General features: G+C 41.0%; 1 protein-coding gene and 1 long non-coding RNA gene across 3 annotated transcripts in view; one reads left to right on the forward strand and one right to left on the reverse strand.

The window, feature by feature from the left end:
- Window positions 1–1,905: 1,905 nt before the first annotated feature.
- On the reverse strand, window positions 1,906–19,423 carry LOC111267789 (uncharacterized). 2 transcript variants are annotated; one of them, XR_002684821.2, is made up of 3 exons: window positions 19,256–19,423; window positions 9,658–9,780; window positions 1,906–2,144 (listed from the first exon to the last, which is right to left on the reverse strand). It is a non-coding gene; the product is annotated as an uncharacterized LOC111267789 (long non-coding RNA). The 2 variants fall into 2 exon arrangements; XR_002684820.2 differs by lacking the exon at window positions 1,906–2,144 and adding an exon at window positions 3,182–3,257.
- A 169-nt stretch (window positions 19,424–19,592) lies between these two features.
- Window positions 19,593–26,411, forward strand: part of LOC111267790 (uncharacterized) — a 75,527-nt gene continuing 68,708 nt past the window's right edge. The window contains exon 1 of the mRNA XM_022846287.1: window positions 19,593–20,108. The gene's annotated coding sequence lies outside the window, so the exon portion shown is untranslated. The remainder of the gene's footprint in view (window positions 20,109–26,411) is intronic.

Here is a 26,411-nt window from a genome sequence, read left to right on the forward strand (position 1 = left end):
CTGCAGCCCCAAAAATAAAAAGCGGCCTAGTCAATGACTGCCCGCGACAGAAATCGAGTCAACGTTAATGTTCAGTAAACTCGAAAGGAAAAAAGATGGGGTGGTGACGAGTGAGGGAATAGTACCATTGGCTTATCCATGCCAGCATTAATACTCGGACTGCTCTGGATTCTACCGCGAACTTCAACTAAACGGATGACAACGGCGGCAAAAAGGACCAAATTACTCAATACCTCAATTCGGCGTGCACATCTAATCAAATCAGGTAGCGACAAAGTGAACAATTGGCAGAAAAAAAATATAGATAGGTAAAGAGAAAAGAGAAATCTGCCTGTAAAAAGCGCTGTCTAAGGAAGGCACGTTTCTGCTTACAGTCATAAAAAGGAGCACGAAGATAGAACGATTCCCGTTCATTTTCCTTGGAAGCTATCAAAGATAACAAGGAAGTGTCAGACGACGCACTCTCACCAGACGCCTCAGTAGATAAAGCACACGACGCCGCCGCTGCCGCCGCCGCCGCCGAAGAGGGACGACGCCAGTGACTTTATTTGAAGACGAGGGAAAGTGGGGATTGAGTAGGCGGATAGGGGTAACGTCTATGAAAGTTTCAGTTAGCAAACGAACATCGCGGAAAGAAAAGCGGGGCTATGTGTGCAAGGGAAAAGTAAATTTGTCATCATTTTCAAAGTGGAGCTCGAGCACATCAAACGAGAAGGAAGGTTCAAAGCTGATGACCGAGTGTGCAAAACCAAAAGAGAAAATAACCAGAAAGCTAACAAATAAGAATTTACTGCAAGCTAATAAGTCGAAATAGCTTCTGGGAGAAAAATTCCATGGCAAAGAAGAAATAAATGGGACGTTTTTCGGTAGCCATAGACTATTAGGTTCCAGCCAACAGTGAACGATAACATCCGACAACCCGTATTTAGAAATCTCCGGGGCATCGGAAGTAGACCATCGTAGTTTTCCACTGAGAGGAAGTGGAGGAGTGTAACGCGTGTTTTCGAGCACGTTCTTGTTTTGTTTGACAAAACACATTTGCAATTTTAGGGCAATGAACTAGGAAGGAGCGGATGCTTACGAAATGTTTCAACGAAAGAGTAGTCATCTGAGAAATTCTATTCTCAGGCTCACATGTTATACATAAGTGGTCTTTTGTGAGCGCGGCCGTTTGTTCTCTTTTGTCAGTGTTTGCGCTCGAAGGCACATACGCGAGTTCGTCGAGCATCATGTAACAAGGGTGAGTCGTCCAGAAATTAATTGCCAATGTAAATATGAACAGATAATAAAGTAAGTGTGCGACCATCACTTTCTTGTTGTCGCCTTCCGTGTCATCCCTCATTCGTCCCGCCGCAGTCCTTTTTCTCTGCAGGAATGGGGTGTTGCGCTTCGAGGTATTTATCCGTAGCAACGGATGTTGTTTATATTTGGGCTTAAACTGTTGCTCCCACAAGCCGGCGCCGTTTAAGCCCCCTCCTTCCCCTGCTTTCGTCACCCACAGAAGTGCAACAAAAAGACAGGCCTTTTGTTCTTTCACTCCCAAGCTCGTTCACATCCACCTCGCATCTGTCTCCCTTCGTCCGTTTGTCGAGCTTACGATATAGTAATGGAAAAGACAAAGATGGAACTTATAAGGAGGATAGTGAGAAAGCGGGAAGGTTTCCTTCGACGTCCTAACCTGCTAGATCGCTGTGCTTCCATTTAAATCACATTCAAAAAGACGGCCCTTAGAATCGTTCTTCTCTAAACCATTCGAGATCCTAATTATAAAGCACTATGTGCGAAAATGGGTCTTTTTGAAGAGTCAAAATGATTATACATTCTTAGAACAGTCTTCCTTAAATTATAATAAAATTGGAGCCTCATATTATTGCTAGTTGTCACTAGGAGAAATCTTATTGTATTATCTATGTGCATCCACTAAATTGAAAGCGATCGGTAATATTCCCGTGCACCAAACTCAGGGTCGCGCAGTTTTCAGCTGCCATAGACGTTCCAATATATTTTTTTTGTCTCGTTCATTGACAGGCCGAAAGTATGGCGCTTACAAAACGCAAGTTGGAGCTTCGTGCTCTTGGACAGTAGTACACTTTCCTGACATGTGCTATCTCCGATACACGCTTGTCCTGCTCAATGTCTTGGACCTGAAACGAAGTTGGTGTCGTTAGCTACACAAGACCAGTTATATCTAAATATCACTATACGAACTATTGGATACCTGATTCTATAATTGTATTCCACATGCATATATGGAGGCTTCTGGTGAATGTAGCCTAATATCGCAGTAGTGATTTCATGTTATAGCAGATCGCTTTTGTTGAATCGTATCGAGTTCCTTTTGTTGCTGACACGGTAGCCTGTGTGCGTGATTTTTCTGGAAAAAAAAAAGCATCGAAGCATAATAAAGCATTTGTGCGTCTCTGTTCTTGTCGAATCTGTTTGGCACACCCGCTGGAGTGATTCTTACTATGAATCTTCACCAAATTGACTCGTGATACCTTGAGAGTTCGTAATTCTCACTCCGTAAAATCTAGATACAGCTTAAATGTGAAAAAGGAATAATCAAGCCGAAAATAACAATTTATTATTTATCGAATAGGTATTTATATATTATGTGACGATGACCGCTGTAAAAATGGACTCAGGTACTAGGAATATTGTGGGTGTATCTTCACACCCAGAATTTGGCGCTGTTGCCATGTTCTGTATTAAACCGATTCACCGTCCTTGAAGAGCTGTCTCCGAGTGCACGGACGTTCCTTTTAACAACCGTATATTCGCTTCTCATCGTACCGGCATAATGAAAATCGACACTGGATTAACAGGCAAGAAGAAGAAGAAGTTTAGGATCGTGCCCGATCTCTCTTATTTTTATTGACGGCTATCTGCTGACATTGAGTTTTTTTCTAAAGCCAACAAAAGCTGTAAAACTAGAGTCCATGAGAACAGCAATGCGAAAAGTGCCAAAACCACCCCAGGTTTTCGCATTATTACTATGACACCCGGTGTACGCTGTGTCTCCGCGCCACCGTATTACTGTAAAACACTAAAGGTTCTGCTAATTCTTTATAGAGAACTACCTATTGAATAATGATAGTTGTTTTTGTGATGATATATATATATATATATATATATATAAAAGCATTATTAATATATAAAATAAAAACAATAACGACAATAATAACTGTTATTATTATTATTTTTATTGAATTTGTCAAAAGTATCCCAGTCGTCAATCACTGCTAATATTTGAGCATCTGAAATGACGGAATCCATATTAACTGTCGTCATTAAAACTACGCAATTCAATTAAAGTAATTAGGAATAGGTTTTAATAACATGAGACAAGTTTCCACCTATTTCAATCGTTTTTTCAGTCCTTTGAGCCGTTATTTTACGGGACCCGTGAAACAAATGACGGACATCCAATATGTAGCAATAAAGCTTTCAGTGGTTTTGAAGTGTGTTTGAAGTGTCAAGTGGTTTGAAAAGAAACTGCAATTTGACATAAACTATATGATTTTTTTTGTTTACGATCTTTCTGAATGGAATATACGTGGGCCAGAAGTATGAGTGTTCGGTCATCCAGTCACGATTATTGTCTGAACTTACAAAAGATCGTGCCAAACATTTACTGGATAGGGATGATTTCTCCGGATCATTAGATATAGCGATATCAGTGAACCAAGCATACGAATATCGCGCTCACCCTTTAGCTCTTTGTTTAAAATGGAATGAAAAACGCGCGCATCCACAAACGCTTGATGAAAATTACAAACGTGCACGTCACGAGCCACAACGTTACTGATTGTATCGGTACTGATTGCATATTATTATTAGTTACTATATAATATGGCATATTATTAGCGAATTGTATAAGATAAATTGTCGATCTTTTGTAGGTATGGCATCAGGAGAAGATTCCCGATAGACCCGAACCGAGTATCGGGCGCTTGATTGATCGGGATTGATAGTCTGGACCCTTGACTACCTACTCTGACGAGGGGTGATTTTATTAGGAAAAGTATATATTTATGGTAATTTGTGCATCTTGTAGCATGTGACCTGAAGAATTAGGTAAACGTAGCTAAGGTAAAATGAACAGAAGTTCTCTGAAAAGGCTGTTTCGTAAACTAATATCGTTGACGAATTTCTGTTTTTGAAGTTCAAAAGTAAGTACGGCGTACATTACGGATGAGAATTTTGCATATATTTAATGAGCTCGTTGTGATTGTATAAGTGGAATGACTTGAGAAAGTGGAAAAACTTACACTTAATAACATAAAAAAATCATTATTGTTGATAATGAAATTTCGAGTTATTGTTTATTTAATTAAGTTCCAATAATTCTCGAAGTAATCGTTCTTGAAACACGTTATCTATCTGCCAGAATTAATTTTAATGACGCATATTTTTCGTATGAATGATGTATGACCACATGAGCGAATTCGCAGCTTCGCGCCCGTATTTGTAGTTTAAGACTAAGAGCGCTGATCTACTTGTGTTTGTGTCTCAACTTTGGTACGTTTCCCGTTATTGCGTTTCGCTTTCTCACTGTGGCAACCTATGAAGTCAATCTGTTTTGAGTTCGACGGACCAGTTGAATCGGGTCCCCCGACCGAGTACAATCGAGTGGAGCGTTGTCGCTTCTTGGCGGGCTCAACGCTTGCCTCTCACTATGCTTAACAGTTTAGTCCGGCGACCTACGACGTGCATCCAGTCGACCTGCAGGGATACCGCCTCGAGTTCGACCCGGAGGACCGAGGGAAAAGCTGTCAGCAGGAGTAGCAAAGGCCGCGCGTATACAAGTTTATTTAATTAAATCCAAATTCCAGCAGCTTATTCGGCCTGAAGAGGCAGGCGGCATCTGTTCTGCTGAGTCGTTTGGTTCGCTCAGACACTTTGCTGCATCTCCATCGTCCGCAGTGTCAATTCCCTTCCGGCTGCCCCACCCCTGCACGAAGACCCGATAGACTCTAGTGACTCGGTCAGTGCATATAAGCACACACGCACACCCCAGACAACATAGATCCTTGCACAGCGTCCTACTCCTGCAGCTTTTGAACTCTGATAGGTCGCAACCCGTTCAGCCCACAGCGAAGTCGACCTCTCTCTCGCTTGCTTGTTTTTGATAGCAATGGATTTTGCTGTGCATAGACTTCATTTGCCGACCCAATCGAGGAGACGAATGCGTATTTCAGTCAACGTCCATATATAATACCTACATGTGTATACATGGGAGGATTAACACCCTTGTAAAATGGCTGCCATACGTGCAGACTAAGACGAACGTTGACGGTGCAAACTTGATGTGTGTTACAAAGGTACTAGGTAGACATACATCTCAACTGAAATATTTCCATATGCCAGGAATAGTTTTAAACGGCTAGACTCTATCAACAAATGACTTACGTTCAAATAAAAAAATTTCTAATTGACACATATATTGTCGTTCTATTTAAAGCGAGATGTAGCCAAGTAATCATTGTACTCCACTTGTTGCCGCGGTAGCTAAAACGGTTTTGTCTGCAGGCGCCCACCTGAGCCCTATGGAGCATACGCTTACTACGAAATGCCGCAGGCGCCCTAGTCTGCAGAGGACGAGATAGATTGCAAGCAACTGAAGAGCTTTACATGCGACGACCGACGGTATCATCTATGTGTGGCTGAAATTGTCGACTAAATAGGACGAAAATAAGATTTTTTTTGCAAAGTTTAAAAATATAGCATTAGATGTGATAATGTCAGTTTGGTTAACCACCGGAATCGACTTTATTGCGAACATGATGTGAGCTGCAGTTTAACTACAAGCATTTCTATACAACTGAGTAATAAGTTCTCCGGGTAGTAGTTATTATCGTTTGTAACTGCAAAAGACGTTGAAAATTATTGTTGGGGCAAAAGGTTAAGAAATTAGCAACAGGCCTTTTGCGATATCCCTGTTGACACAAAGGCGACAAATAGGCCCAACGCTAATGCTGTTTGTAAAGGGTATTGGGAACACTCGTCTGATAGCATGTTCTTTATTGTATCGCGTTTTGTTAAACAAAGCTTATCAACTGCTTACCACTGTTCCCATTCTAGTCCAGTATCAATAAACAGGACAACAAAGAGAATATGAACTTTGAAATATATTACGAAGACAAATAGGCTGTTTCTTTTTCGACAGGCACAGCGCGCCTGAGATGAACGATAAATCTTGCCTAAGCTCAAGCGGAAGCTGCACTCATTGAATTGTCCTCACTAAGCACAAGATGTTATTGTGGCTTGCTTTCATTAGTCAGATTCGAATTCACATGTGCTGGACAATGAGAAATGCCACAAACAGTAAAATAATTTAAAAATATCGGAACTTCTTCGAAAGCTCTGTGTGTCTGAAAACGTTTCGTTAACGCACACCTGTATGAACTCCATCGTTCTTCAAAAGCGTTATTACAATTCGTTTGCAACAGCCCATATCGCTTCGTTCCCCATTTACCCCAAAAGTTAGATGGGTATTTTTGGGCCTTAATTTATTTATTGCATTTTGAGGGTTACGTTTAGTTGCTTTCTAAAGCAGCAGAGAGCACATTGTCTCTTGATTAATTAACGGGAAACATTTACATACATACAGTTAGTATACACGCCGCTGAATGGAATAACTTTAGATGACTTAGCTGAATGAAATTTGTTTCGAATTTAAACGAAATTTGTATGTGCTGACAAGGACGTTGCTCGCGTCTTTCGGCTCAATTGCCACCGGTATTTTCAAGCAGGGGCCTTATCAGCTCACGAATAATTTTTCCTTCCGAATAATAATAGCTTCCTTGGTGTTTAGTAGTAGATGCGACACTTCTCTGTTTTGTATCCATTTCAACATTGTTGGTTAAAAACCATTAATCTCTCGGATGCTTCGTTTGCGCAGTGGGGATAGATGTCGCTAGTTTCTATACGCATTTTTTTTTTATCACTACGAATAGTTTATTCATAATCTGTCTCTTTAGCACTAATAACAGATGCCCTGACTTCTGTATAAGCAGAAAAGACCTGGAGATCCAGGCCTCTTGGGGAACTGAACAGTTCCCGTCCTCTACCTTGCTTACAAATCAATACCATTTGCACTTCAACACCAAGAAATCGAATATCAAACGTAAACTTCTTATACGAAACCGTGACCTTATCAAATAACAATGACAACAATTTAACTACGATCGCACACAGCTACGACCGTACCAAATCTAAAAAAAAAAAAGTCACGGGATTAGATAAACGACGGAACGATACATTCGAAAAGCATTGGAATGATAAATCACGACACGTTACTAACTAATTCGTTTATAAGATTTTTGTCAAGCAAAATTGAATTTGGACGAGGGGACGTAAGAACAGTGCATGTATAGTATCGTTGTTATTATTATCTTCACTATTATCATGATCATCGGTTTCAGCCCGTACTGTGATTGGAAAACACTCCCACCTGTTGCACTCACCGTTTATTATGAATGAACGATACTTAGGTACGCGTATTCTCTAACGGTCGTTCACTCCATGTTTAGGTTCCAGAATTCTCTTTGGTTCAGTTTCAGTTCCTGCTTCCTTAACTCGTACTGATCTATTTTAATACCTATCGAAATCCGATACTAAAATTTTAACAGCTGAAAAGGTGTTTGGACGTGTAGGACGCGTGAGAAATTGCCGGTCAGTTTCATGCTTCTTTCTTCTCTGTATTTGTACGTAAGCCAGAGTTAGAGGACAGTTCGTCAGGTGGTTAACGTTACATCATGACCAACGTTTGTTTTTTGTTAAAAAATGAGACGGTCCGTTACGATGACACTCCATTAAATGGCTATGGCTTGTTGTCAGCTAGAATGCTATGTGCGCTAACAACATTGTCAAATCTGCAACATTGTCAGAGAACCAAAGAGTCGGTGGTTCACAAAAAGTCACCGTGTGGGGCAAAGGTGCCATTGGGTCCCATATATATTCGCCAATGGTAACGAAACGGCAACAACACAGTCGATGACAGCCTTTGCTTTGACGTACTGGATTATCATCCAATGCTGGATCATCATCGTTATTTGCCTCGAATAAAAATATCTGTACTTATTAGGTAAGTACCGTACATGCTGCCTTTCAATCTTCATTGAGATATGATAATGATGGAGGCGACAAAGGAGCCTTCGGAAAAGATGTAGGCTACATTTCTTCACGATGTCTGTTTTTCGAACTTCTAATAGAAAGACGCTAAATGTAGGCTCCAGGTTTACTTGCACGCCTCATAGAAACCTCACGGTTAAAGCATGCAGTTACGCAACCTACTGCTAAATGTCGCTCACCGAAAATGTCTCTTGACTATTTCCTAGCAAAGTAGTTCTCCACATATGCAGTGTTCTACAGCTTCATTGACGCTTTTTGCCCCACGTTGTGACTGCAATGGTATTATATTGTTTTTATTTGTAGAAACTTCAGATAGGTGCAATAGATATGTAGCAGCCGTAAACGAGTGTAGGTCTTCATGAGTATATAACGTCTACCCGGCAAACACATGACTATTATTACATATCTACGACAAGTAATCGAGATCACTGAAGTGTATCCTTTCTCCTAAATCATGCAAGCGATTGTCTGCCATAAAGACAATATGTAAACAACCAAAACAGAAAATGAGTAAAAAATGGGCAGTCCAGGACATTTGCACTATACCTTTTGCTGCAAACAATGACTAGTGGAGACGATGTCATGGTTAGAACGGGTGCATTGTCACTCTCAATGGTCCCGCTCAAAATGTCACTCTAAAGGGAATACGGGTGTATAAATTTATTGCTGACTTATGTAATATAGGACAGGAGGAAGATCCGATATTGCTTTTCCTTCTGGTTTGTAGGTCCTTAAAGAACTATTTGTTCATATATGCAGCTATTGTTGAAACGGTTAGCATGTCGTTAACTTAATAATAATTCTAGGATACTGAAAAGTCGGTGTTTTGTAATTAAAAATCATAAGATTCGTTTAGAAGTTTTTTTTACAGTAGCCCGGGCCCAAAATTGTTTCTTATTAAATTATAGGTAGTTTTTTTTCTACCTTATTACACAGGGAATAACTAGCGTTGATAATATTTTCTTATCTTAGAGTGATCTTTGATAATTACCCTTCCAAATAAAGATCGTCATTGCACCATATGACGCAGAGGTAGGAAGCTAGGCACTTACGAATTACACCCGCTCTCAGGGTCAATCCTATAACATTTGAAGGGAAATTGAAGAATCACCATCCCTAAGAAGTTGCGAAGTTCTGTTTAGGTAGAGGAGATAGACTTATATTGTTATTTTATCCATTTATGATGGCCATCCAGCCGGAAGCGTGATGGATTCAGTATTAGTATATATATAAATCTTGAGAAGACTTCAGGCTAACTAATACAGCAGGCGCGTGGGAAGCTTGTCGTGGGTCGTATTGATTTCAATGCTGTGTACATGCACGATCGACTTAGCCAGCAGTTGTATGATAATCATTAGCCATTGTAGAAGCAAAGTGCCCCGTTTGTTTATTGCTTTTAGCTGTTATTATCAACTGTTGTGTATGGTTTTTTACTGAGGCAATTTCCTCGAAATGCAAAAATAATTTCGGTATTGTAAGCGCTAGACAATAATCCGTTTACCATTAATCATATATACTTACATACTGGGGCAGGAATAGCTGATCGGCTGCCCTGGGGATGGAATTAACTTACGCTAGAGCAGCGTTGTTAATGAGAACGCTGCTGATTCGCACAGTTAGGATTTCCATCGAGCGTCGTTCACTCTAAAACCGGAAAACAAATATAATAAACTACAATGGTCAGAATCTAATTACTTAGAATAATAATTATTATTAGAAAAAGTTAGATAATATGGCCTTTGTCGTAATCTTCTACCAGTCCCGTTACAATATTAATGCTATCGAGCTAGTTTCCAGCATGGAAGAGAAGCATCTAGGCGAATAGTACAGAATTTCAAAAGAGGATCACAACCCGTAGCTGTGGAAGTAAGCACATCGACACAGAACAGACCACGTTTTCGTGTTCTTCGTTTTACTGGATTTTAGTTTTACGTGTGATTAGTTTTACTAGATCTTGAATAGCTTGCGTATTAAGGCATCTAACAAATAGATAATAGCACGTCCGTAAGAATGTACCATTGTTATATGTCGTGTAGGTGTATTGACGATTATTGTGATATACAATTGAATCTAGTGATCTTTGTCCACCATCTTGAACCTTACGAGCTCATGGTCTGCGGACGAATATTGCTTTCAAGGCAAGCAAAGTATAAAGGACATTCCAAGGAAATAGTTTTTCACAGTTGCGTTAATACCAAAGGACTCCCTTTGCTTTGTTATGTGTAGATCTTGCGAAGACAAAAGTGATACTAGATCATCACCTTGGTACATAAAGAAATGGAGAATCAAGTGTAGATAAAGGTCCACAGTTGAACCACTTACTTTTTCATTATTTTTAGAAATCATTGGTAAATCATATTTAGAAACTTCAATTTGCCGGACGACCTGCCCCTCGATTCCTCAAAATGGTCCTTACAACAAGAGAAAATTGATCGCATCTATTTCGATCTTCCTAGCGGGTTTGATTGAGCGAAACATTTAACTGACAGTAACGTAGACATGCGTTTATTACCAGAATGTTCAGTCTGTACTTGGACCAGTAACCTGTTTGAAACGTTCGTCATGACGCTCATTAAGGATCCCACAGCGGACTGTGCATATCTCCCTTCATTGTATTTTTATTTTACATGAAACACAACTAATCTCTAAAGGAGTCGCTCATCAACTAGACTCCGACGATTCGTCTTCAACTGTTACATAGGTTTCTTTGAACACCAATGATAGTGGCCACATCTTACAACTAGCAATAAGTCCTGGGTTCTTTTGGGTAACGGTTACTTTACCGATAGCCGTAATATTATCGAAAAATCTCTATGTATATGTTTTTACCAAGCGTTTATTTCGATTGTAAACCCATTTAGTAACGTCGGCAGCATGACAATATTGGAAATAGATTTTGCCACCAGTACTTTATGTGACCCTTTTATTTTACCCCCTTAGTTGGTAACGTAGTTTTCTTCTGCTTCATTATGAAAACGTCGTAAGCTTTTTAGTCGTTCCTGCAAAAGTTCTTGAGCTTGCTTGTGCTATGAAGTTTAGAGGCGAGTAGGTTCCGAGACTTACATTGATAGTCTATCTACTGTTATAAACTATCATATGTAAATATGCCAATACGTGGACGTGCAACAATAGACTTCCAAGGGTTAATAGCATTCAATAATATTTTAGTAGGAAAAAAACTCATTTTCAAGGTGGCTTTATCAGATTTTCAAGAGGAACTGCAACTTAAAAAAGGGATGACAATATACAGATTTGTCAAACCGGGCCAAGAACTAAGTAGGTCATAAACTGCTTTATCTACCTTAAGAATTCTTTTATCTATCTAGTTATTATAGTGTATGTATTTGCATTTCACTTTATGCTAGTAACTCACGGTTTCTTTTTTAATAACGCGGTTTAATGTTAGTATATATTCACGCCTAAAACAGTATTGATCTAATGTGCCAGTTATTATAACCATTATATGCCTTTCCTTGGAGTAAAAGAAGCGCATTACAGTTTACATAATGATTGAAGTTTGGACGAGGTCGAAGCAAGGGAGAAACCAGATTTCAACCGTTTGAAAAATACTAAATGCCAGAAATCTGTTGAATTTAGCGGATCTTCATTTCAAAGCCTCGCTTTGAAGATGGAAACTCGTTCAGTTCAGCACGACATGCTACCCAAATATACCCAAAATTCATCACGATGTACGAACTTCCAGCATGGATAGACGAAGGCAATGATACTGTAGCTCCGCGCAACGTCAAACTTGTCGGGTAATTCTTTGGATTACTTATTATGGAAGAGTGTCTTCGACGATAACTTGAAGCTAATTTATAAACGACATCTTGATTCAATGTAAATATATTATTTCTGCGCATGCTCCACAGACCGTAGGCGTGTAGAACACTTACACTTAAGTGCCGTTAAAAGGAAGATTAAAGTTGGCTTGTTACCTCTAAAGGAAAAAGACACAAAAGGCTCTATTAACGGATATCTGATTGAAGTTGAGGATTTGGAAGGTAAGACGATAAAAAACTTCAACATGGCCAATGGCGTCGGAAGGCTTTTTGTGGGTACCGGAAAGCAGTATACCTGGTTTGTTGTATCTTTCACATGTAAAACACCATCTTCAAGTGAAACTTGTCTGAAAAACTCTGTAGCTGACGAGCCTTTTGTTCGAAAAGCGTTGAACACTTAGAGTCTCAACTGTTCGACGACTTAAAAGGTAACCTCGTTTCATTTATCTTCTTGGAAAACTTATGGCTACTGCTCTTGGCTTCACTGACTCATTAAACGTATTGAGGTAACGTCAATTAGAAGTATTTACTATGTCGACTACTAAAGTTATTTATTGTATCTTGAAACGGTTAAGTAGAACCGCATATATTTTTCGAATTTATCTTTTTAGCTCACGAAGGAATATAACCTTTAAAAACGGGTAATCGCTGAGTTTCGTTACTATGTAGTAATGATGTAGGCTTATTTGTACCCGAAAAGTTCTACATTCGTCATTATAGTACGTCTGATTTTTACAGGTATTGCATCGATATAAAACTATTACCTATGACCTCGCTCGAAGAAGCCGGAAGATCTACTACTGCGTAACCTCAGCGATCTCAGCGACATGTATGAAAACTAACAAAGATACTGGGTCAAAAAACAAGCTATAACAATAATAACAGGTGGACCTTTTGAGTAAGAAGCTTGGGTTGGACCTAAAACCCATCAGCGTCACCACATGTAGAATTTTCGGACAGATAAAATTACCTTTGTCTTTAATAATCCTTTATAGGTGCCTAATTAACGTTATCCTTTCTCAAGCTCTCCATCTATATCACTCCTAACTCCCAGCGGATTCGGTGATGGCTGTATTTTAAGTATTCGTTTCAATTGCAGGTCGCCTTTATTACACCGATAGAAACAGATCTGTCACAAATTTCAGCAGTCTTTATAAAGGTCAGATTAACAGTAGCTCTGTTATATGATTACTGCACAAATGTCATTATTCAAGATCATGCGTAGATAAAAGAGCGATATTCATGCAAATGTATGTATATATATACATATGCATGCAGAATGTCGGAAATGCTTTCCTAGCTAAAGAGAAAATTGACCAAGAATTTAATGATAGGTGTCATCTTATCCCACATTACCATGTCAGCTATTTTCCCCTTATGTTGGTGGATTGCGCAAGGTTTATAAAATATGATATATCGTTGAAATCTACCGAACCGTGCGCATGACATTAAGCATGTGTGCCTATTCCGTCCTTCAAAATGGCCTACCACTGCGTCTTCACTAACGATTCAGTTTATACGCTTACTTATATCAAGTATATTGAAGTACTTTATAGACTGATACCATGGAGGTACTCTCTGCGAAACTAATGATTTCGTTGTGCTTTCTTTTGTTCAGATTTCAGTGGCATTCGATAATTTGTACAGACCAGGTAGACTCAGACAAATCTGAAGGACGAAATCTCTTAATAAAACCCCTGCGTTTTGCACTGTATTATCAATACCCTTTTTTCATCAATAAAGAAACCATAGCTGTACAGTCCCCGGTGTCCACTATCTACGGTCTCTTTTGTGGGCATCTTTGTGAGCATGAGATATTATGATGAACTATACTGTGACCAACCTTTTTGACATAATTCAGAGCAATGATAATATATATAATGGTCACACATACATTTTCTGATTGAAATTTATTTACCGTGGAACCTGATTAGTGGATCACTTGTCCGGCTTCGATTTAAGGCTAGAGAATAGGTACAGTAATAAACAAACATCTACAGTGTGTGTTTTGATAACGTATACCTCCATTAATTTGTTGCAAAAACAGCAGATAAACTTTATCCTCTGCGAAAATATAATAGAAATCGATTCGGAACATGAAACTGTGTCCGGTGTTCCCTGTTTACAATCAACTGCAACCATAGCGACCATAGCGAATTCGTCAAGTAATTTAATCCGGGGAACCGTCAACTTTGACCGTCTTCAAGAAGACTTTCTGGGCGTGTCTTTTATACTATTAATACATATTCAATTAGTGGTGCGTTTCAAGACAATAGAAGGAGATAAACATCTACAAACATCCTCTCAGAAAGCGTCTGACGTAGCTTGAAACTTTACTAGCCTCCAACCATTGCCTAATAAGGTTAGCCCTGTGACGACTTTTAAAAATGTTTTCTCTCGTTTTTCATTTTTTATTACTATTTTAAGCACGATTGCACAACAAAGAACGGCAAAGGTGCACGTAAGGTTTTCGTAGAATCATCGAAACCCTGCTTAGCTTAGCAGACGATTGCGTAATCTTCAAAGCATTCTAGAATCGCACTAGCAATGACTAGAGACCTTCTTTGGAAATCAGCACAAAAACCAAGCACGTCAATATGCTTACATACAACAATAGTGAGAATATACTGAAATTAGATTACAACCTAACGAACATCTCTGAGCTTCTGTAGCGTAGGTTAAAAGCGAGGTCCTTTAGTTGTACCTTTGACGCCTTTCATTTTCTTTATATGTATTTATTTTTAGGAAAATTAGGCGAGGGATCGGCCCTGGATTCGTTAAGACGATCAATGGGGCAATCCGAGTTGTCTTTCGTGTACAACACGATTCCAACTCTATATGAATAGCGAAATCGTTCAGCGATTAACGTTATGGGATACGGAGTCTCTGATACCTCATCGATCACTTATACCGGTGAAGGTTTTCAATGAAATAATTGTACGGTCACAATAAGCACCAGTGGATAAACTTAAATGCTGTACGTGTCTTAGTTTTTACCCAGAATCGCATACAGGCAAAGGTAGATTTATGCAAAACCAATAGGCTGCATCTGCTCTATCTGTGATAGGCTGGCAGCACAGTCCCACTGATATAGTCCAAAACCCCCCATGTCCTTATGTTGACCACTAGCTGTATTTCCTCTGATTGTGTACTTATTTTACCTAGGATCTAGAAACGGTCCTATAGAAACGTTGGCAACGGCAATACCGGCTGGCACCACCTTCTCCCCGAACAGTTCTCTGCAGGCCGATAACAAATAAGTATTACGGGGGTCAAGGGACTGCCGTATTTTCCTTCTCTCTTTTCCCTCTTCTGCTCGTTAGTCCGGTCTCAAGCAGCAGCCGTAGCAGATGTGTGCCAAGCGGCGTACTTTCCCAAGCTTCAAGTAGCTCCGTTGCTCGTTTCGTTCAACACACTAAGTGCCAACGGAGTAAGTGGTCCGGCCTCAGCGCAGCGACTGAGTATCGGGTAGGAGGTCTAGTCTAACGGCAGCATTGTAGTTTAGATTGTTCCAAGTGTCTATGTATGCGCCCTCAATTGGGATAGCGGCTAGGAGGGCAGGATCTTAACAAAGCATTGTCTCCTGATGAAGCGTGCGTATCTAGGCACGCGCTAGTAATGTATGAATACTCGAGTATCTATCTAGCGGTCCATTTGATAGTGAAATCCGAGCTAATCTAAGTAAATTGACAGGATGGAGTGAGGTTTCCAATGTCATTCTCTCAAGGCGGACCCCTTTGATAGAGCCTTTCAACCAGCTCTTTTCCTCTCCTTTCTTTTGCTACGTGTAACATATAGCATACACACACACATATATATGTATATACGTATGCGAAAATGGCGCCATTTAAAGAGTTCTTCATGGAAGAGGAAGAATAAGAAAGTTTAGCTCGTCGGCTCGCAGAAAATCAACGGAACTAAATGCTTGCGAGAAATATAGCCGGTATGAAGAGTCTGCAGGTAGCACTCACTAATGAATTTAATAGGAATAAAGGATCCTTAATAACACTCACTATAAACATGAGTATAACAGTAGGCAGAATTATTTTATTGAAGGTACGAAGAACGCTGCGTTATCAGACTTACTTACAGGTTTAAGGTGCATATTAAGATTGCATTCAAAATACCCTGTAAAATAGACGTTCTATTTCCTGTCATAAGAGAATGCTTCTTGATTATGATTTTTATTGAGTCAGCCTTACAGGTAGAGAGTAATCTACTTACAGCGGGTGTCTACAGTTGAAAAATCTAAATATTACTTATTGAAAGTTTCAAGTACATTATTTTGAGGTTAGACATTATTAACTGTGTTCTAAGCGCGTTCTTTAGGTTAGGCAGCATCTTTTATGCCGAGGGGAATTGACAGTCCTTAGCTTTTTAGAGCTAGAATAACAGAACAAAAGAGGTAAGTGACAAGCACGCAGACCAGCGTTTTCTGTCTACTTGGTGATTCTGTTCTTTGCGACAGGGCTTTTAATTTCGGTAAACGTTAGCCACATGAACCGTGTCCTATGATTACGTCTGTGTCATATGATGCACAAGATGGCGTACCCAACTAGATAGCGTGTCTTTTTCCGACCGTGCATTGAGTACCGAGCTAATGGTCCTGCTCCCGTTTTAACAGAGGAGAGCTCTGACAAACGGATGCACATTCTTATGTGGAATCTTCGTTAAAGATTTATTTCACCAAAATGTCGTATTGATCATACTTGTACCATCTTTTTGACAAAAATGATGAATAAAATACGAGACGTACGCGGGCTATATCACTAAAGAACGATATGAAGATGCTATATAGCAAGCAATTATCCCAACAAATTGTGATTTAATGAACCTTTGCATTGTACTTCCTGTTATATGGAACAAAACTATCGCCGGCTTCATACGCCGGCTTCTAGTCCACCAATAACCTATTTCGTATTCAGGCCTTTTTAATTAAGCTGTTCCTTGTTAGCGTCGTTAAACCGCGTAGATTAATAGAATTACAATTTAACATATATTTACCGGTGGACAGAGGATCCGGCTTTTATTAGGTATTACAGGGATGTTTTCAAATATCCAGTTTGAAACAGCATTTACGAAGCACGGAAGTGTGCCGTTTATTATTAGCATATCTCTTATTGAAAAATTGCAATTTTAAAGGCGGAAGAGTATTTTACCCTATATGCCTCCGGTCTATTTATTATACTAAGCAGAAAAAGAGCAGGTAAGGTTTTACTAAGTTTAGTAATGATAAAGTTTTAATCGCTGAGCCAAATCTCATTATAATAAGTATGGAGTATTTAAGGAATATCGTCGTCATCGTGTTTCCATTGTAGTTGAAAGTATTGTGTAACGCTTATATGTCCGATATTTTGCGATAAGTATGAAATGGTGAATTTCCTCGAGATCTCAACTAGAAGGTAACCATCATGATAGCTATCAACAGGTACGTGTAGCTTGCTTGAATAAACTTGCAGTACAAGCTACTGTAGAGAGAAATATTAGTAGCATCTACAAAACAATAAAGAGAGTTGACAGTGGGTGTGGCGGTATCCAACAACTAACTCGATGATCAATAACATCAGATGCACGCACTTACAACGGTCACACACACTGGGGCATTTACGCACACACTAGTGGCGCCAAAGCTACAACAGCAAAGTTTGTTCTTTCGACAGTACGACGAACTTTACTCTCCCATGCTTGGCCTAACTCATTTTCCCGCTTTGCTCGAGAGCATTCAAGTGCGTTCACTCGTTGTTGAATTAAGACGCGCGTGGCAACAAGCGACGCTTTACTATGATACACATAGAGACACGAGCTCCGTTGCAGGTTTATGCTCCATTTCAATAGGAAAACCGCTACTCTGGCCAGCTATTCCAAGGAGCTAGTTTAATAAAAAGCCTGCTTTTGTGTCCTATCTTTTCTATCCTTGACCTCAGATCTTAACACGACGTTTCTGGCATCCAACAGTAAGTCTAGAGGAAAGAGAGGCAAAAGAGAAAAATACTGAAGTCTAAAAAGGCGCCTGCGACGACGTCAACGAATCTAGCTGCAGAGAACGTGATGCGTTTGAGTTACGCTTTTAAAGGAACACTGCCGGTTTTGGGTGCGGCTTGGTTTTGGGGTAAATTTAAATTGGTCTGGCTGTTTTGAGTGGCCGTCCAACATGCTCGCTTTCGAGTGAGCCGCTCATGGCCACCAGTTTATAGCTCGCTTTGTTTTAGGAAGGATGGCTAGTTTAAGGTTATCACGGCTAGTAAGTGTTTTTGCCACTCACTGAGAAGGGAACTTCCAGTGCAGATATCACTAAGATGGGATGTCTGAACTACTTTGTATATTGCACAGGCCAACATGTCAAGCAACTTCCCAACCTATCAATATCCGTACCCAGTCGACGATCGACTGGTAGCTGTACGCAGCATCTATTGTACTAAGCATTTTACGAATTACAGTCTACAAGGTGCTTAGTAACAAACATCGAATCGTTTTAAAAATTTGTCAACATGTAGATAATAGCTAAAGTAACCATTCGCACAACCTTTACGTAATGTTTTCTAAACATACGTTTAGTCATCAAGCTCAAAGCAAATGTCATTCTTGCTTCAACAAAACAGATGAGGCAATTGGGTTTAATGCTATAATGCGAAGCTCATCATCCGTAAAGCCTTGGGGGGAATCTGACTGCTGCTACTGGTAGTGCTATCGCTTGCTTCATATACAACGGAAGCGGCTCAGCGGGAACTAACAAAGCAGTCATTGCAGGACCAGGACGGCACAAGCCGAGAAAAGAACCATCGATCCTTCTTAATGTTCCGCTTTGAGACCTCGACAAAGTCTCTTAGACAGAAGTCATCTATTGGACTTCACTGGTGTGCTCGATTGGGTCCCTGCATGGCTGTGCTATAGCCAATCGTCGAAGTTCGTTGTCGTGTATAATGCCACAGGCGAGTGTCTACTCACGGCGGATATTAGGCATGACATAAACAGGGAGCTGGGGGAGTATAAATGACAAGTATGAGAAATTGCGGCTATCGCAGTTCGGCGAACCAACGACGATCGGGACTGCAGATGGCAAACTGTTGGGGCAGAAGTTTTTCAGATATCTAGGCGCATATAATCCGAGGTGTTTAGACCTGAACAGTGCACATCCGCTCAGCGTGTTCGGTGATTTTACAGGCACAATTTGTTTTATTACATAGAACGCTATAATACATGCGAACGCAGACACTTGTAGCGTTTATTTACCATAAAAGTTTATGATCGAAGCAGCCAACAACAACCGCCAAGTTCGAGCCTGGACCAGGCTTACGAACCCATAAATAAAAATTTATTTCAATCTAGCTAATCCTTACCGTCGAATGGCCATTTCGTTGCTTTACCTGCCCTTCGTTTCATCCAAGCAGTTTTTCACGGAGTATCCCGCGACACTTACGGCTTTGCGTACTAGAAGACGCGTCCGTCCATATCTATCTGTCTACGCGGAAGGAAGAGAAGGAGATGTTTCTGGTAGCACTCTCCGCGTGGCAATGGCCGCCTGGCCGCCGGCTGTCGTTTATGTTCTTTTCCACCTCCTCTCAACAGCGGCGCTACCCTTTCCTTCGAGGTGGCGAGGGTATTTGGACCGGAGCGTGCGCCCTCCTTGATCTAGTCCAGTCAGTATGTTCGCATCCTACGTAAGAGAGTGTTGTCCTGTCTAGTGGTATATCTCTGTGGTGTGTTTCTCTTGGCAGCCATATCCCATTAGCCTTTAAGTGCTTGTGTAGTCTCATCTACAAAAGCGCATATTGCCTGTCTCTCGGCTGTCGTGACAGTTTGGAACTACCCATAGCTATCTAAAAAGGGGAAAGTAGGAAACAATTGAAATTGGCAAACATTAGCGGTGCAGCGGTGTGGCCTGGGCGGCAGGTGACCAAGTTCCTGCCAACAGGTGAACGAAACTATCCAGCGAACGAGTTAAACGCTAGTCAAATCAACAAAACCAGGGAACGGCATTCATTACTACGGTTTGTTACTCACATTGCTAATCTCTTGTTGACGGTGTCTGCCAGTGACACTAAAAAGTGGCCTGAGGATTAAGCAAAGGATTCTTTCGCTTCGATTTTGTCGTTGTGTGTATTTCTTGTTTACTATTGCAACTGCCTGTGGCCGTGGCGCATCGAGAGCAGTGACCTTTCCGCACTGACAAACCCTACCATCGACAGCAAGGTATGGACAGAAGAGCTTACGGTGTACGATTCTCAAGCAACGTTTTGCACAGACAAAAGCAAATATTTTAATCAGGAAACATTTACATCCGTTTACAAGCACACAGACATACAGTACATTAATCACGTTTGACCCAACCTGAGAGAATTACATCTACTATGACATCATCTAAATCATCATTTGAAATATTTGCCTTTTCTTTTTTTCATAGACAAATAAGGTACATCGGGGCTACTGCTAATGTATACCAGCCTTCGAATATCTTAACGAAGTAGACCGAAATTGAATTATTTTTAGTAATTCTAAACATAATGTTGATTTAATTAGGAGATAAGTTTTGAATAATCGTTTTCTGTGAAAATTGATTTTTGAAAATTTGTTTAAAGTAGCTTCCCGTGGAAACCTTTCTGTCGCTTTAGGTTGGCCGGAATGAAGAGACCATCCGTGTGCCGTAGATTCACAAGGGCCACAAAGTACAGTGAACAACCTGACAGCAGCTCTCAATTTCTTCTAATCAAATCGTGTGTGAGGAAGCTACATGGAAGGAGTTTGAGGGGATAGGTACAATATTGGGAAGTTTGCAGGACTTCTTCCTATCCCTACTTATATTATAAAGAAGTGCTCTGGCGTGGTGCAACGCATACGCCTTTTATCCACTGCCCATCTACCCCAACATCGGGCGTGGAAATACTTGAAATTTGTTTTTAAGGATCTACGGTCAATCTAGCGCGGCGACGTTCTGCCAAACACATCTCATATCGAGTAACTGTCCCCTGCCTAATTTCGCTTTTATAACCTGGCCCATTATAATAATGTAGATTGCGCATAGCAGAACGACGCACGGTCGCACAATACCCGGTCAGGATTCTGACAGGAAGCCGACTACATATGTCGCATACCCACTGTTGCCGTACTGGGGTCGCCAATGGTTGCCAGCAGGCAAAATGGAGCGCCCCATTCGCGTAGAATGATTTTTAAGATACGTTGAGACGAATCCGAGTGCGGAATTATTACTGTAACTTACGATTGTCATTGTTGCTCGCGTTTGGTACTACCACATTCGTTTATCGTATCGCCATGACCGACACAAGATAATATAATGCACCTTATGATCTCATATGCCGAGCAGTTTAGTGAATATTCAGCTCTTTCGCAGCGCGTGAAAAAGTTCTATCAGAACATTTGTCCTAAGCTTTTATTTCTACCGGCTTTCCTCTCTGCTGGTGGTGTCATTTCGTATTAGCCGCGGCATCACCGCTTCAGCATTTGTATATGCAACAGGGGTAAGTGATGGTGGAGAAACTAGCGAAAAGTCAAGGGAACGAAACACAGGGACGGCGGAGAAGCTAGGATCTTCAGAATGGACCTGCCAGCCGGGTCTGGTCGGGAACTATCGTTGTTGTTGTCCAGGACGGAGTTTTCTAATCATGTTGGTCTCGGTCTTCGTCGTAAAGGTTGTGTTGTCGCAAGCAAATCTTGTTAGTTGCCTGTTTGCCTCGTTCTCGTTCAGTCGCTCTCACGGTTTCAAGCGACGACGGTAGTAGCTGCCGCGACGTTTTCTTTCCTCCTGCACTGTTGTTATTTCGTCGTATGGCGGCGCTACCGACGGTAGCTTTGGTAACGGTGGCAAATTAGATCAGCATGGGAACGAGACCGCGCGATCAACATTGACTTTGCAGGTCGGCCAGTGTTCCACCGTTAAGCACTGGCATTAAGGTAGAACGAAGGAGAGAGATGTAGCGTCGACAGCAACGAATGATGCAGTAATGCCTACTTGTTTGAAAAATAGAAGGCTAACAAGCGTAGGGGACTGAGATGGTAGGCGTAGTTGTTGCATGGCCTTTGGATGGAGGGTCTTCTTTTAGGTTATGGACAGTTGAGATAGACCTGCGTGTGAAGCCGTCTTTTCTTTGCATCGTCACCGGGCTATCTTGTTTTTTTCTACCGCTAACACCTTTTCATGCTCCTTCTGTATCCCGACTGCCGTTTCCTTACCGGTCATTTGTTGCAGACTCCTCGATTGAATCGAGGGTCGCTGAGTGTCGTGCCGCCGGCAGCATCAAGAGGACAGGTCTCCTTGTCGTGGTGGAGATGCTGGTGTCGATTGACTGTCATCGTCCCTTACAATTGCACGACTATACTTTGCTCGCAGACAAATACACCTTAGTGCCTAGATAGAAATTCTACGTGCGTGTGCATTTGTGCCTTTGTGTGGTCGAGTCACTCCCTCGTCGCGTTGCCAACTGGCTGCGAGGACAGTCACTACCAGCAAAGCAGCAGGCAGCTAGAACGAAGAGAAATTGAGCGCTAGAGACTAAAGCTGAACTAGGGGGAAGGTTCCGGAGCAGAAGAGCAACTCTGTCAATAAGTAGTAGTAGAGTATCATAAGGCACACAACTATGACACACTTAGCACAGAAGGCTGAGTATGGAAGACAACGAACAGACAGTTGCGACAGTTCTGATGGCTAGTGTGGTTGACGATGAATTGCAAAGATACTTCTGTGTGGTTTAGTAGGTAACATAACGAATGAAAAACGCACAGCACTGATACCTGACGTTTTTTCAGAAGGCTAGTCTTCTGCAAACTTGTGGAGGCAGCTGGGACGCGGTCCTCCACTTCACTTCTGGACAAAACAAGGGGCGAAAGAGGAAGGCTGGGGTGGCGCGTAGGCTATCCGCAGAGATATACCTAGACTAATACGGAACGAGAAGTGCCACTATTTAGGGATGATCTTGACGTAGACTTCGGACGAGCTGCTTGATTGGATTTGTTGCGATGAAATAGCATTGCAAATCAGCACCTGTTGATCTAGAGAAAAAAAAGGTCATGCTAGCATCTTAGAATCAAATATGGGAACCTTCGGTGGTATGTATGATGGACGTTTTGAGATAGCGCTGGGCCCTTCAGTAAGCCATGTTTCGGCCGATGATGTTTATAATTTTAATGTTTTATCAGTTTATAGACAGACCATTAAGCTTACATAACGTGATTTCTATTGAAGGTTTTTTATAACAACAGTTGCAGGCCTATAAGAAAGCCATTGCCTTCACAAGAGTGTATGCTCGTACAATGTTTGACAATTGCAAGAACGTGCGTGCAGATTTAATTAATTAATAAGACTCAGTTGATGAAAAACTTGCTATGCTTGTGGCATGATTACCGGCCTGAATATATCTGACTTTGTCGATACCTCATTACGTTCAACTAAAAAGAAATTCAACTGCCTACCTCAATCTTCCTATCGGCAAAGCTGTTTTGCGTAAACACATCTAAAAACGAGCACCCGAGCATGTTGATGTATTAATCTTATTACTAAGATTAAGAACTGTCTCTTGTTTCTATATGTAGGAAGATTCAACCTGCTATCTTGTTATTTGCCAATTACATTTTACAGAAACCTGTGATAATCTTGGCGCCTTTTGCTTTGGCTTTTCGATTTCAAACGATTCCGGGTGGAAAAGTCCTACACAATAATCGAGAATGTCCGTTTATCAAGGCTTAGCCAAATTGCCTTAGTCGGCCGAGCCGCATCATTTTATCTAAAAGTTGTATTTCTATCAATTACCCTAGCACAGATCAAAGTTGGCATAAATGAAAGTACTTAAAGTGCGGCAAAGTACGATCTAATTGCATACTGGTAGTATCCTCTCGGTTATGAAACAGTTTATTAACTGATATACTGTTCTTCTCCTCAGACTTTGATTCAATTCTACGTACAGCTGGGCTCAAGAGTGAGCAAACTCAAATTTGCGAACATGTCAATGATAGCCTTAAGTCTAGTTTAGAGGTATCCTGCAAAGCCGATGCTCATCAGGAATCGGCATCCAAAGAAGATGCTGTCTGATTGAAAAAAAGGAATTAGTCCTTCACTAGATGGATTTCCAGGTAACACTAGCACTATATGTCGAGCCTTGTCTCTAATCTAAACTAACTTAAAACAGTATACTTCCACTATTCTCGCTCATTTCGATCATTTTCTTAGTGTCTAACGCTGACGATGATGCTAGGGGACTTACAACAAAGTGGTGACGTTAAGCTTCCAATCAATGCGGATGGCTATGCGTTTTGGCCTGCAGAGCCGAAGCCGTGACCTGTCAGTACATTAACATTCTTTCCACGTATTGCACCAGCGGGTTTCTTACGACCAAATGCTACGCTTTTCAGCCCCTTGATGGAGGAAACGAGCCAAACGGAATAGGGTTGGCGGGCTCTCTTCTCACACCTCGGTAGGAAGTCTAGGAAACTTCCAGGACAAACACGACGCCTTTGGCTACTTTCAGGATGGATGCCCATTCTAAACAGAGGTGAAATATACCCGTTGTATGATGTGGGTGAAGGCTTGGGAGTTGCATTGTTGGGAATGTTTAAAGCTGGCGGAGGATGAGGAGGAGGCAAGTGAAAGAAGAACGAAAGAAGCTTTATGGGCTTGTATTGTTTGTCCACGCGTCGAAGACGAATGTGTCAATTGAGAGCTGACAATGGTTCCTGGATTCCACCGCGTCACTCTCTTCTGGGGCCTTCCTGAGCCTCTTTGGCTTTCGCTCTTTCTAAAAAAGCATTGCGATACTAGCAAATCCGACATTTTCGTATCACTGCTAGCGTTACCTAACTACAGTCATGGAACTCTGCTGAGCTGACATGTCAATCTATGGCTGTTTCATCTAACTTACACGAATTCATACTACTACTTTCTATATCGTGTTGGGCAAACGAACGATTAATTTCATATGGTGTCTATCCTTATAAGCCGGCGGCACATATACGTGACCGAATATAGAATAATTGTCATTCGGGCAAGAGTAGAGTCCTCTCCTAGCCAACCCTTCTACAACTGATAATTTCATGCACTTGATTAAATGGGCTCGATGAGTTGATAACATAAAAATCACATCTTACAATGCTTGTAAAGGAGAGCACATTGAGAAATCGCGCGTTTCAAGTAAACGCGCTATGATAGCATATGGACGTCTCTAGCAGAACGTACACATATTCGCCGTGAAGAAAACGTTGGTTGGCGTACGCGTACTCGATTAGATACCTCACGTATTAACTTGTGTTTTTGAAAATGCGCACAATAGCAACAACTACTTAACTTTCGAGTCCTTTAAACTAACTGCTTACGGTCGATTATGAGGAAAGTTTCAATTCTATACTAAGTGCATGCTGCAAATGGGGTACTGAGTAAAAGATGTATAAGTTGGCGGTCTCGCAACACGTTTGAATGTTCTCGTTATAACAAAATCTCCATTGGTCAAATCGAACTGATCTTCAAATTTTCGAAGACGCTAAGAGCAGGTTTTTCTTCTCCAAAAGTTATATCTTCTGAGTGAACGAAGATCGTATAGTAGGCCTAAAGACACCTAAGAAACCGATCCGGTCTTTTTATAGCATAAGGCAGAGCTTCATGAGGCAAACAAGTTCATCGCATTTACAAGGCATGGTAAGGTGTTAGACATTTTTATGGACTGTACTATGTCTCTAAGATTCAGTCTCGGCACAATTTGGCTCTGATTAGTTCGCATTTTCACATCTCAGTTATACTAAGAAGAGAATACACAAATAAACGTCTTAAATATTGTTGTTGCATGTAAAAATGATGGAATAGATCTTGTGTGGACCTTACTCGTACGTAAAGTTCCAAGAAGAACGCCCTGAACAAACGGAAGTTAGAATGGAAATGTTAGTGAAACGAGCTTGGTACAATTCAGTAAGAAAGACGATCCATTGTGCTGGATCCGTGTTCTGTATTTGTTCAACGCTTGCTTTATATGGCTTCCATCAAAATTTGTGAAATACCCAGTGGCTGAAAGAGAGTTATTGAAAAAGCATTATATACACGTTAGGGATTAGGCTATTACAAGCAAATCCGGCGGATTGGAAATTGAATAACTGTTATGTCAGTTGGGCTGAAATGACGTCTTTTCATATGTGTTCATTTTTACATACCGGTCCCAACGCTGTGGCAGGATCGGCACAACCATACATCTATTATTCGGGTTTCCAGCTAACGGCTTCTTGAAATAAATCGATAGATCATAAAAAGCGTTGTAACCAGACGGGCTTAGTCAAGGGAGTAACTGAGGCATAGCGATGAAGTCTGGCATTGTCATTGAGCAATTTGAACGCATGCTTTCGACTGCCGTGCCAACGATCCATGAGTCTCAAGAACAGTCTAAAAAATTCAAGATAAAGGGCTGCATTTATTGTTTTGTTTTCGGCGGAAACCTCGTACGAGCAGATGCCCCTGATGTGTACTGGAAGTACCGAACTCGACTTCTCTTGTCTGGTCTTTCTCTGGCT

Source organism: Varroa jacobsoni, unplaced genomic scaffold (genome assembly GCF_002532875.2).
Source record: "Varroa jacobsoni isolate VJ856 unplaced genomic scaffold, vjacob_1.0 scaffold_1222, whole genome shotgun sequence".
Lineage (NCBI taxonomy): Eukaryota > Metazoa > Arthropoda > Arachnida > Mesostigmata > Varroidae > Varroa > Varroa jacobsoni.